The sequence below is a fragment of the Mastomys coucha genome, unplaced genomic scaffold, assembly GCF_008632895.1.
Source record: "Mastomys coucha isolate ucsf_1 unplaced genomic scaffold, UCSF_Mcou_1 pScaffold6, whole genome shotgun sequence".
NCBI classification, from domain to species: Eukaryota; Metazoa; Chordata; class Mammalia; order Rodentia; family Muridae; genus Mastomys; species Mastomys coucha.
Window position 1 is genome coordinate 100,779,048 of NW_022196912.1, and position 10,317 is coordinate 100,789,364.

At 45.3% G+C, this 10,317-nt stretch overlaps 1 long non-coding RNA gene across 1 annotated transcript in view; it reads right to left on the reverse strand.

Moving 5' to 3' along the window:
* Positions 1-2,224: 2,224 nt before the first annotated feature.
* Positions 2,225-10,317, reverse strand: part of LOC116079894 — a 23,244-nt gene continuing 15,151 nt past the window's right edge. The window contains exon 2 of the long non-coding RNA XR_004114191.1: positions 2,225-2,434. This is a non-coding gene — a long non-coding RNA (uncharacterized LOC116079894). The remainder of the gene's footprint in view (positions 2,435-10,317) is intronic.

Here is a 10,317-nt window from a genome sequence, read left to right on the forward strand (position 1 = left end):
GGGGGGGGGGGGGGCCTGGTGAGATGGCTCAGCGGGTAAGAGCATTGACTGCTCTTCTTAAGGTCCTGAGTTCAGATCCCAGCAACTACATGGTGGCTCACAACCACCTGTAATGAGATCGGACGCCCTCTTCTGGTGTGTCTGAAGACAGCTACAGTGAATTACGCAGGAGCGAGCAGGGCCGGCAGAGGTCTTGAGTTCAATTCCCAGCAGCCACACACATGATAGCTCATGGCCATCTGTACAGGTACAGTGTACCCATACACATAAAATAAATAAAAATAAATCTTTAGAAATAAATAAATAAATCTTTAAAAAGTGACTCTCTTTGATTATTCTGATGTTGGGTGCCCACCAGAACATTAAGACATTAATGCCGAAGAGCACATGTTCTGGTCACAGGGCATTGAGGAGTCAAGCTGGGACTGAGCCACAAGCTTCCTCACTGCAGGCCCTAGCAGATGCTCTACAGGCTGCTAGAAAAGGATTGTCACCTAGAGTCTTACCTGCTACCTTACCAACCTTCCAGGCAAGATGGGCCCAGCATTACAACAGTAGCAAGTCTGCTACAGTAATAATCAAGGGAACCAATACCTGTAAACCTGTTTAAAAGCCCAGGGCTGGGGTGGCATGGGCCCTAGTGGTGAAGCAACCACTGATATTTCACTAAATGGAAACGAGGTACTTGTCATAGTGCCTGTTAAATAGCATGTGCCAGTAGGATACTCCTGCTGTCAGCTTTGGCATGAGGCTAAGTGGGCAGTGGTAACAGCTGAGCCCCATAACCAGTCAAAGGATGAGGATGCTTGGTTGACTGACTACTCAGTACCAAATAGAACAGCTATCCCATCTTCTCCAAGGCTCAGAGAGCAATGCAGAAGAGGAAGTGGAAAGAATGTAAGAGCTAGAGGAAGGGGTAGAGTATCGGGGAATGCTGCCTTCTGGGCAGAGCATGCTGTACTCTCGGACTCAGTCTCCGTCAACGCCCTGTCATGGAGCAGGCTGGAGCTCAAGAACCGCCCCGCCCCAGGATCTGTAAGTAGTTGGTGGTTGGTGGGAGGAGCCTCTTCTTCGGTGATGGTAAGATGCCCGTGCTTGCTGTAAACAACCCTCCACCCAGGCTCCTATAAGCAACCAAATTCATTAGGTCACCTTGACACGGCCATATCCAACAGAAACGAGAGTCAAGAAGTCACACGCAACCCAGCCTCTTGACACAGTCCCAGCAAAGATGAGCGCTGCAACCGCTGTCCTTCTATGTCTGACTTTTGGGTTTTGGTCTCTGCCGGTTGCATTCCCGGGGACTTTCTGCATGATGATTCATTTTATGTCTTTTCCTGAGAAAGCTAGGTCTGGTTTTTTAGGAAAATCCTAAAATTATCTTTATCTGGCTCTATTTGGAAGACTTCTTTATGCCCTGGTGATTATTAAGCACGGAGAAGCACATAGCCAGATGAGGCCATGACTCCAGCAACCTTCTTTTAGGGTATCTGGTCCTGAGCAAGCTCTAACAATGTAATTGGTGCAGGGTAAGCAGAGACACTAACAAACTCTAACTGGCCATGAGAACAGGTTACAGACTAAGGTCTCTTTTAGTTATAGCTTAGAACTCTCTGAAAATGTAGTTTAAAGATAGGGGGCATAGGGGGTACACCCCTGGGAAAAAGAACTCAGTAAACAAGATAGATTGAACTAAAATAAATTTTTCCTACTTTATAGCGTAGATGATGAAATATATAGTAAAGGAAGTTAGGCATTAGTATTTGCTACTCATAAAAAGACCAGTTCAGGGGGCTGGTGAGATGGCTCAGCGGGTAAGAGCACCGACTACTCTTCTGAAGGTTGTGAGTTCAAATCCCAGCAACCACATGGTGGCTCACAACCACCCATAATGAGATCTGATGCCCTCTTCTGGTGTATCTGAAGACAGCTACAGTGTACTCATTTATAATAATAATAATTAATAAATCTTAAAAAAAAAAAGAGAGAGAGACCAGTTTAGATATTTTGTTTGTCTGGAGTGCTTTTAAACGCAAACGCTGCCAACCTCCAAGCAGGCTGTCATATAATAAATGTGTTTGCTTTGGAGGGAACACTCTTTAGATTCTTTAAATTGAAGTTATAGGGCTGATAATAAAAATAATATCTGTTGTTTGTATTTTCTATTTGTGACTGAACTTGTAACCTTAGACATGTAATAAAAAAAATCAAACCATAATCTCTATTTCTTAGATAATCATTAGTCTGTCTTTGCTCTGTGAAAACTGTATAAATAAAGACGCACCAGATTGCTAATCAGTCAGAGCTGTGAGATTCCCAGAATACCGTCGCCTGATTCACTCCTCGTGCCCCTCCTCTTATCTCCTCTTCCGGCTGCCCCATCACCAACGACTTACGGTCCACTGGGGAAGGCCCTCAGGCAGTCACCAAAGACCTACAGAGAAGAGAGGGGCTTCCTCAAAAAAGAGGAAGGCGACCAATGAGAGGGGAGGGACAAAAGATAGCACTGGTGGGTAATTATAATCAAAATATAAAGATGTCTTAATGAAACCCATTATGTATAATTAACATGCTAATAAACTTTTAAAAATTACCTCCTTCTAGGCAAAAGACTGTCAATCAAGAGGGCTTGACTTATCTGGTTAAGGTGCAACCATGTGATATAGGCTGAGCCAATGAGAACTTCTCCTGGGAATTTGACGCTTCAAGCTCTCAGAGATGGGTGTGGCCACAGGAGAAGCCCTGACCAGGGAACCCCTGATTAGCTGTCCAAGTTCCCGCTGTCTTCTGTATCTTCCCTTGTATTCTGTGAGCTAAATATATTGTTCCACAAATTCATAAACCAAAAGACAATGACCGTATACAGATTTCCCAGAGAGGGACACTGGGTCCTGACACTCAGGGCTCCCTAAGTGGGTACTGGGATGTCTATGCCCTATTAGAAGCCAGGTATTCTGTTAACCCTGCACCAGTCCCCAGAGAAGCTAGCTGACCTGGACGACCATTGCTGCTTCTAACAGGAACCACCTCTGACTTGGAAGGTATGACAGCTGACAGACAGCTGAGCTCAACCTTTAGCTTCAGGCGCATTGCTCCATCATACACACCAAACATAGCTGCTTGCCTTTAAATAAAGGCTAGGAATTTGAAACCCCAGAGCTTTGCTCTCCGGGGATGAGGTTACTGGAACGTGGTGGAAGCTTTACTCCTCAAGGTGTTTGTTTTCGGATCAGAGACATGGGACTGAGGCACACATTTTACATACCAAAGCAGACTGGATCTCTAGATTCTCCCAGCATCCCTCAGTCCCTACCTGACATACCCTGCCCCAAACCTTGAATTTTCCAGCCCAGGGGCTGGGCTGCCCTTCCCCCAGAGGCTCTTCCCTGAATAATCCAGACATTTTGGCATTTTGGTCTCTCTCTCTTCTCTCTCTCTCTCTCTCTCTCTCTCTCTCTCTCTCTCTCTCTCTCTCTCTCTCTCTCTCTCTGTACCTGTGCACCCTCCCATACCCCTCACCATGGCGACTCTGAACTTGACGGAGAGCAGCTTCCCAATAAACCTGCCTTTAATATAATCTAATCTGGTTTGAATTGACCCATTTCCCTGGCAGCGGAGAAATAAGCTATCACAGATGATTCTCAGCTGCCATCTTCTTTTGACCTTTTTGAAGCCCTGGCAAAAGAAAGAAAAGCTGATGCTGTGTTCTCTATACCAAATTGCCAAACACAGCAGTGCCAAGTGTCAGAAAAAAGCTTGGCCAGACCACAAGTGGGAATACCAATGTCTTAAAAACTGCAACCCAGATATCCCACCGACTCCCGGGTTAGCGTCAAATTTATGGATTAAAAAAAAAAAGAAAAAAAGAAAAAAAAAACCTCAAAGTCAGAAAGACTTTTCTCATTTTATAATCTGGAGTCCAATATTAATAAACTCAATGAAGATAAGAAAGAGGGCCTGAGGCGACTTGCAATGACATTTCAACATTTCAAGAGAGAAGGAAAAAAAGAGAGCGACCAAAATGTCTGGATTATGCAGGGAAGAGCTTCCGGGGGGGGGGGGCAGCCAAGCCCCTGGGCTGCAAAGTTCAAGTTGGGGGCAGGGTATGCCAGGTAGGGACTAAGGGATGCTGGGAGAATCTAGTGGCCAGATCTGTTTTGCTTTGTAAAATAGGCCCCTGTCCTTGGTCTGAAACCAAATACAAGGGTCGAGAGGAGCTCCTTAGGTCACTGAAGGTACACCCTTGCGGGAGATTCTGGGACTCTGCGATCCTTCACCATCCTAGCCCCTCTGCCCCTCTACCCCTCTTCCTTCTCCGTACTAGTGACTTTCTTATTGCTGTTATGAGACATAATGACCAAGGCAGCCTGTAGAGAGAGGGAGGGGACTCACACTTCCAGAGTGATGACAGTCCTGCCCTCTCTCCCTACCTCAAAATGCTTTCCTGTGCTTGTTTGAAGTAAGCACTGGGGTGAGTGTGAAGGACAAAATAATAAAAATAACTGCAATGCAGTGTGTGTGTGGGGGGGATGTAAATGTGCTCCGAGGGGTGGCAGAGACTGCTGGTGGCATCCTCTTCGGCCCCATTTTCTGTTTGTGATGTTTTCAGGAATTGTTGTCACCCTCATCTTAGATACAGAAGCAGCCTCAAAAGGGGCTAACTGTTTTTCCCGTGTTAATTAAGTGCGGACACAACACTCAGGCTGGCCTGTGCCGCCCCCAAAGCTGGGACCTTCGGGCCAGGCTTGAAATGCTAAGGAAGGTTCTCTAGCCCCGCGTTATAGACAGAGCCACGGGGACAGCAGGCCTGGGTGGTGCTGCCACCTAGTGATACGATGGAGAACTGCACACGCCAATTTTTGGTCCCTGTTTCATGCCGAGCGAACCATTGAAGTTCCCGCCAAGGCTTTCACACCTTCCTTGCTCTGCCAGAGTAGGGTGCGCAGCTGTGACCTCTGAATGTAAGCTGCCACCTCTCTGCTCAGTACCCCTAAAGCTCAGTATAAAGGGATTCATAAAAGATTGACAGGAAGCTCTCTACGGTTGGTTTGGGGATTCCACCTGGCCTTCATCACACATCACCTCTGAAGACATTTGATGTGAGGGCCAAAGCTTATCCCACACCTCCTCTATGGCAAGTCCTCTTGCTTTCTGTACTGTTGTGTTTGGCTCCAGTCATCAACCGCCAGCTAGCTCTCTGGTCACAGAGCAGAGAAAACCCCTGTGCCCAGTGCCTCTGCTCTGCCAAGCTGCCCCGTGCCCCACTTCTGTCCGTTGGATTCACCTGCTGAGGCTCGCTTGTGTCAGCATAGTCATTCAGACACAATGACTCAGGAGTGGGGTGGGGGGAGTTGTGTCAGCACACTGGCTTTTGACCTTTATGGCAGTAAGGAGTCACCTCAATCTGAAATGTGTGGCTGCCTAGTGATTTCAGTCTCAACTGAAATACAGCCATGAATGTGATCAATGGGCAGATGATCAGAAGGACTTCCCCATTTCCACTCCCTGCACATTGCTCCTTCTGGATCTCCTCTTTTTTTCCAGGTCCATGACACCTGAACCATGAAAGCCAGTTTCCCTTTCAGACATGGGCCTCAACATCTTGCTGTGGATAGGAGGAGGATAAGGGTCTTTATCCTCTTTAGAAGAGCACCCCTCTCAGTAAATGTGAGCCTTACTCTGGCCAAAACGAACCCAGTGGCCTCTTGGTCTAATCCTCAAATTTTGCCTCTAACACGCACAATTCATATTGTAAAACCCATATTGGCTAGTTTTACGTCAACTTGACTCAAGCTACCGTCATCTGAGAGGAAGAAACCTCAGTTGGGAAAATGCCTAAACAGCAGGCAAACCCTGTAGGGTATTTTCTTAATTAGCGATTGAAGGAGGACGGCCCAGCCCATGGTGGGAGGTGCCATCCTAAGGCAGGTGGTCCTGGGTTCTATAAGAAAGCAGGTTGAGCCAGCCAGCAAGCAGCCTCTTCCCCCATCTCTTCCAGGACCAGCCCTGCTCGCATTCCTGCCCTGATTTCCCCATAGTGATGAACAATGCTGTGGAGATATAGGCCAAGTAAACTCCATGTTCATTGCTTTTGGTCATTATGTTTTAACACAACAACAGTAACCCCAATTAGGACAGAAATTGGTACCCGAATCATGGGGTATCACTATGACAGGCAGGACCATGTTGTTTTTGAAAGAACTGTGGAAAGACTTTGAAGCTTTGGGTGAAAAAAAAACCCACAAAACAAAAACCAAGATTGTTCAAAACTTGGTGAGTGATTCTGTGGGAACCTGGAAGAGAAGAGTTGAGAGAAAAGCAGATGGTGGTGGCCTGGCTTATAGAAGTTTGAAGGGAGTTTGAGAATTACTTAAAGGTTTTACAGGCCTGCTGCATATCAAGACATCTCCGTGTAGCCCTAGTTGTCCTGGAACTGGCTTTGTAGAGCAGATTGGCCTCAAATTCACAGAGATCCACCTGCCTCTGCCTCCTCAGAGTGCTAGGATTAAAGGAGTGTGCCACCACCACCCCTAGCTGCATATTTGCTATTTTGAATTAAGAGTCTGTGCTGGTCAGCTGGGCCTAAAGAGTCAACTGTAGGGGCTGGCGAGATGGCTCAGAGGGTAAGAGCACTGACTGCCCTTCCGAAGGTCCTGAGTTCGGATCCCAGCAACCACAAGGTGGCTCACAACCACCCGTAATGAGGTCAGTCGCCCTCTTCTGGTGCGTCTGAAGACAGTTACAGTGAATTGCGCCAGAGTGAGTGGGGCCAGAGCAGCCACACACATGGTGGCTCATGGTCATCTGTACAGCTACAGTGTACTCATACACATAAAATAAATAAAATAAATCTTTAAAAAAAAAAGAGTCAACTGTAATTACAAGAGACCAGCATCACTAAAATGAAACTGGGACAATTGATGTTGGTTAACTGGAGCTGTGAAACTAGCAGAGAGATGGCTCAGAGGTTAAGAGCACCGACTGCCCTTCCAGAGGTCCTGAGTTCAAATTCCAGCAACCACGTGGTGGCTCACAACCATCTGTAATGGGATCTGAAATCCTCTTCTGGTGTGTCTGAAGATAGCTATGGTGTACTCATATACAGAAAATAAATTTTTAAAAAAAGAATAGATCAGTCCTACTAAGGAGGAATCTTCTGGGAGAGGAGTGTGCTCTGACAGTCAGCACCCAGCAGCTGTGCTCCAGAGGTGACCAAGGTTATGCCTTGAGTAGACAGCCACCTTTAAAGACATGAAGGGGTCAGAGAGAGCAGCTGAGGCTTGGCACTGTGAGAGGTCAGGAGAGGCCATTGGTGAAGGTGCAGGATTGAAGGGGTCATATAGAGACGTTGAGGCTTGGCACCATGAAGAAGGTCCAGGAGAAGCTATTGGTGAAAGTGCAGTCCAGCTGCAGAAGACCCCAGTATTTTGGAGATGCCGGTGCCATGGGATGACTACCAAGGACAGCATCAGTGGTGGAGTGGAGCCAGCTGGAGCCTAGAAGACAAGTTGTACATGCTGCAGAGGGCAGAGCCAGAGAAGTGACCCAAGCCCTTCGGAAAGGTTAGAAAGTTGTAAGTGAATCCTAGATATTGGACACTTGAGTTATTTACACTGTTGGTGTTTAGTTCTGCTTTGTTCAGATTGTAATCATGCATTTAATTTGTTTTTTATTTTACAGGAGTCCACAGCTGAGAGACCTTCAACTTTTTCATAATCTTTTAAAAAAGATTTATTTATTTATTTATTTATTTATTTATTTATTTATTTAATGTATGTGGGTACACTGTAGCTGTCTTCAGACACACCAGAAGAAGGCATCAGATTCCATTACAGATGGTTGTGAGCCTCCATGTGGTTGCTGGGAATTGGACTCAGAACCTCTGGAAGAGCAGTCAGTGCTCTTAACTGCTGAACCATCTCTCCAGCCCAAGACTTTAAACTTTTAAAAAAGAGATCTTGACTGGGTATGATGGCACCCAGGAAGCAGAGGCAGTTGGATCTCTGCGAGTTGAGGACCAGCCTGATCTACAAAGCCAGTTCCAGGACAGATAAACCTACACAGAAATCCTGTCCTGAAAAACCAAAGAAGGAATTAATAATAATAATAATAATAATAATAATAATAATAATAATAATAATTTGGGGTTTTACAGAGGATTTAGATTTTAAAAATAGACTGGTTTTTTTTTTCTTTATGTAGTCCTGGCTGTCCTGAAACTTGCTCTGTTGACCAGGCTGGCCTTGAACTCACAGAGACCCTCCTACTTCTGCCTCTCAAGTACTGGGACTAAAGGAATGTACCATCACTGTCCAGAGACTGGGTATTTTTAAAGAGATAACAATATTTAAAGTGTTTGAATTTTTTTTAAAGATCTATTTATTTTATGTATGTAAGTACACTGTTGCTGTCTTCAGACACACCAGAAGAGGGCATCGAATCCTATTACTGATGGCTGTGAGCCACCATATGGTTGCTGGGAATTGAACTCAGGGCCTCTAGAAGAGCAGCCAGTGCTCTTAAGCACTGAGCCATCTCTCTAGCCCCAGTGTTTGAATTTTTAAGGCTGTGGAACTTTTTAAGTTTGTAAAATGTCTTATTTTTGATGCTTTTATTAATATGTGATCTTAGGAATGAACAGCTACTGGATTCTTGGGGCTTTTCATTGGTAGGCAGCCATTGTTAGACTAGCAGAACCGCAGTCTATGAGTCATTCTAATAATTCCCCTTTCTCTCTATATAGATAGTTAAATTCAGTCTATCAGTTCTGTTCCTCTAGAGAACCCTGACTAATACAACTACATAAATTGGTTGCCATAGTGACAAATTAAACATGGTGTTGATAGTAACAACAGATACCGGATGATATGCCCCATGGTAGATTTTTTTTTATATACTTGAAATATGGAGATCAGCCATCTAAACCAGTGATTTCTTACACTTGGGGGTCACTAGACTGCTCCAAAGATTTCTTATAAATTATAGACCCCTTACTTCCTTTATAAAACACACATGAACTCATCAAATTTGGCAACAGGATTCCAGACTCCCAAAACATTCATGAACCCCAAGCATTCATGGTCCCTCTGTCAACAGAGCAGGACCTCAGTTGCTGATAGAAAGCAAGACCCACCCGGGAGACAGCTGGAATGAAATCCCACTAGAAGCCTGCGGCCAGCACAGTGGGGTGAGCCAGGCTGCAGAGGAAGCCACTTGACATGAAGCAGGATCTATGGCTTGGGGCCAAGTTAGCACAAGCGGTCAACGCTGAGCAGGGAGGAACATGGATGGAGAGCACAATGAAGTAAGGAGCAGGCCAAGGTTATCTGATGTATATTGCTTGAAAATAAATTATTAAGCTGGGCAGTGGTGGCCCACACCTTTAATCCCAGTACTTGGGAGTCAGAGGTAGGCAGATTTCTGAGTTGGAGGCCAGCCTGGTCTACAGAGTGAGTTGCAGGACAGCCAGGGCTACACAGAGAAACCCTGTCTCGAAAAAACCAATAAATAAATAAATTAATTAATTATTAAAACTTGGAAGCTAAATAGGTTTTTAAATAATGCATTAATATATTAAAGTGCCCCTTTGACAAATTGTTCCTGTGTCTGGATCAGGTGTCCAGTGACCGAACAATCAGACCTCAGAGGGATAGCTGGTGATACATGGAGCAGGAGCCCAAGGACATGTGCACATGTGCATGAGCACGCGCACACAAACACACACACACATTCAAAGACACATGCACACTGAAAGATTGTCTTTCCTAAAAACAATCTCTTACATACCTCACCTGATGCCTAAAAGCCTATTCTTAGAATTCATTACTTCATAAATTCTAAGGTGTTTATTAAAATAAAATATAAATGTTTTCAGCAAGAAAAACACTTGGTTAGCCAGACCTTCTACCTTTAATCGCAGCATTCAGGAAGCAGAGATTGGTGCATGTCTGTGAGTTTGAAGTCACCCTGTTCTGCAATAGTGACTTCAGGCCAGCTAAGACCACATAGTGAGACTCCATCTCAAAGAGGAGGGAGGTGGCTGGAGAGATGGCTCAGCAATTAAGAGCGCTTGCTGCTCTTCACCCCCAGCTCCCATACCCACGTGGTAACTCACACTCTTAACTCCAGTTCTTTGCCCTAGAGAATGCAACACCTCCTTCTGACCTCCAGGGGGCACTGTACACATGTGACGCACAGATACACATGCAGGCGAAACACCCATATATAATTTTCAAGAGCAAGAAAAAAATTAAGTAAGGCCAGAAAGAAAAAATATCAAATAGATAGATCTACTTAGAGAGAGAGAGAGAGAGAGAG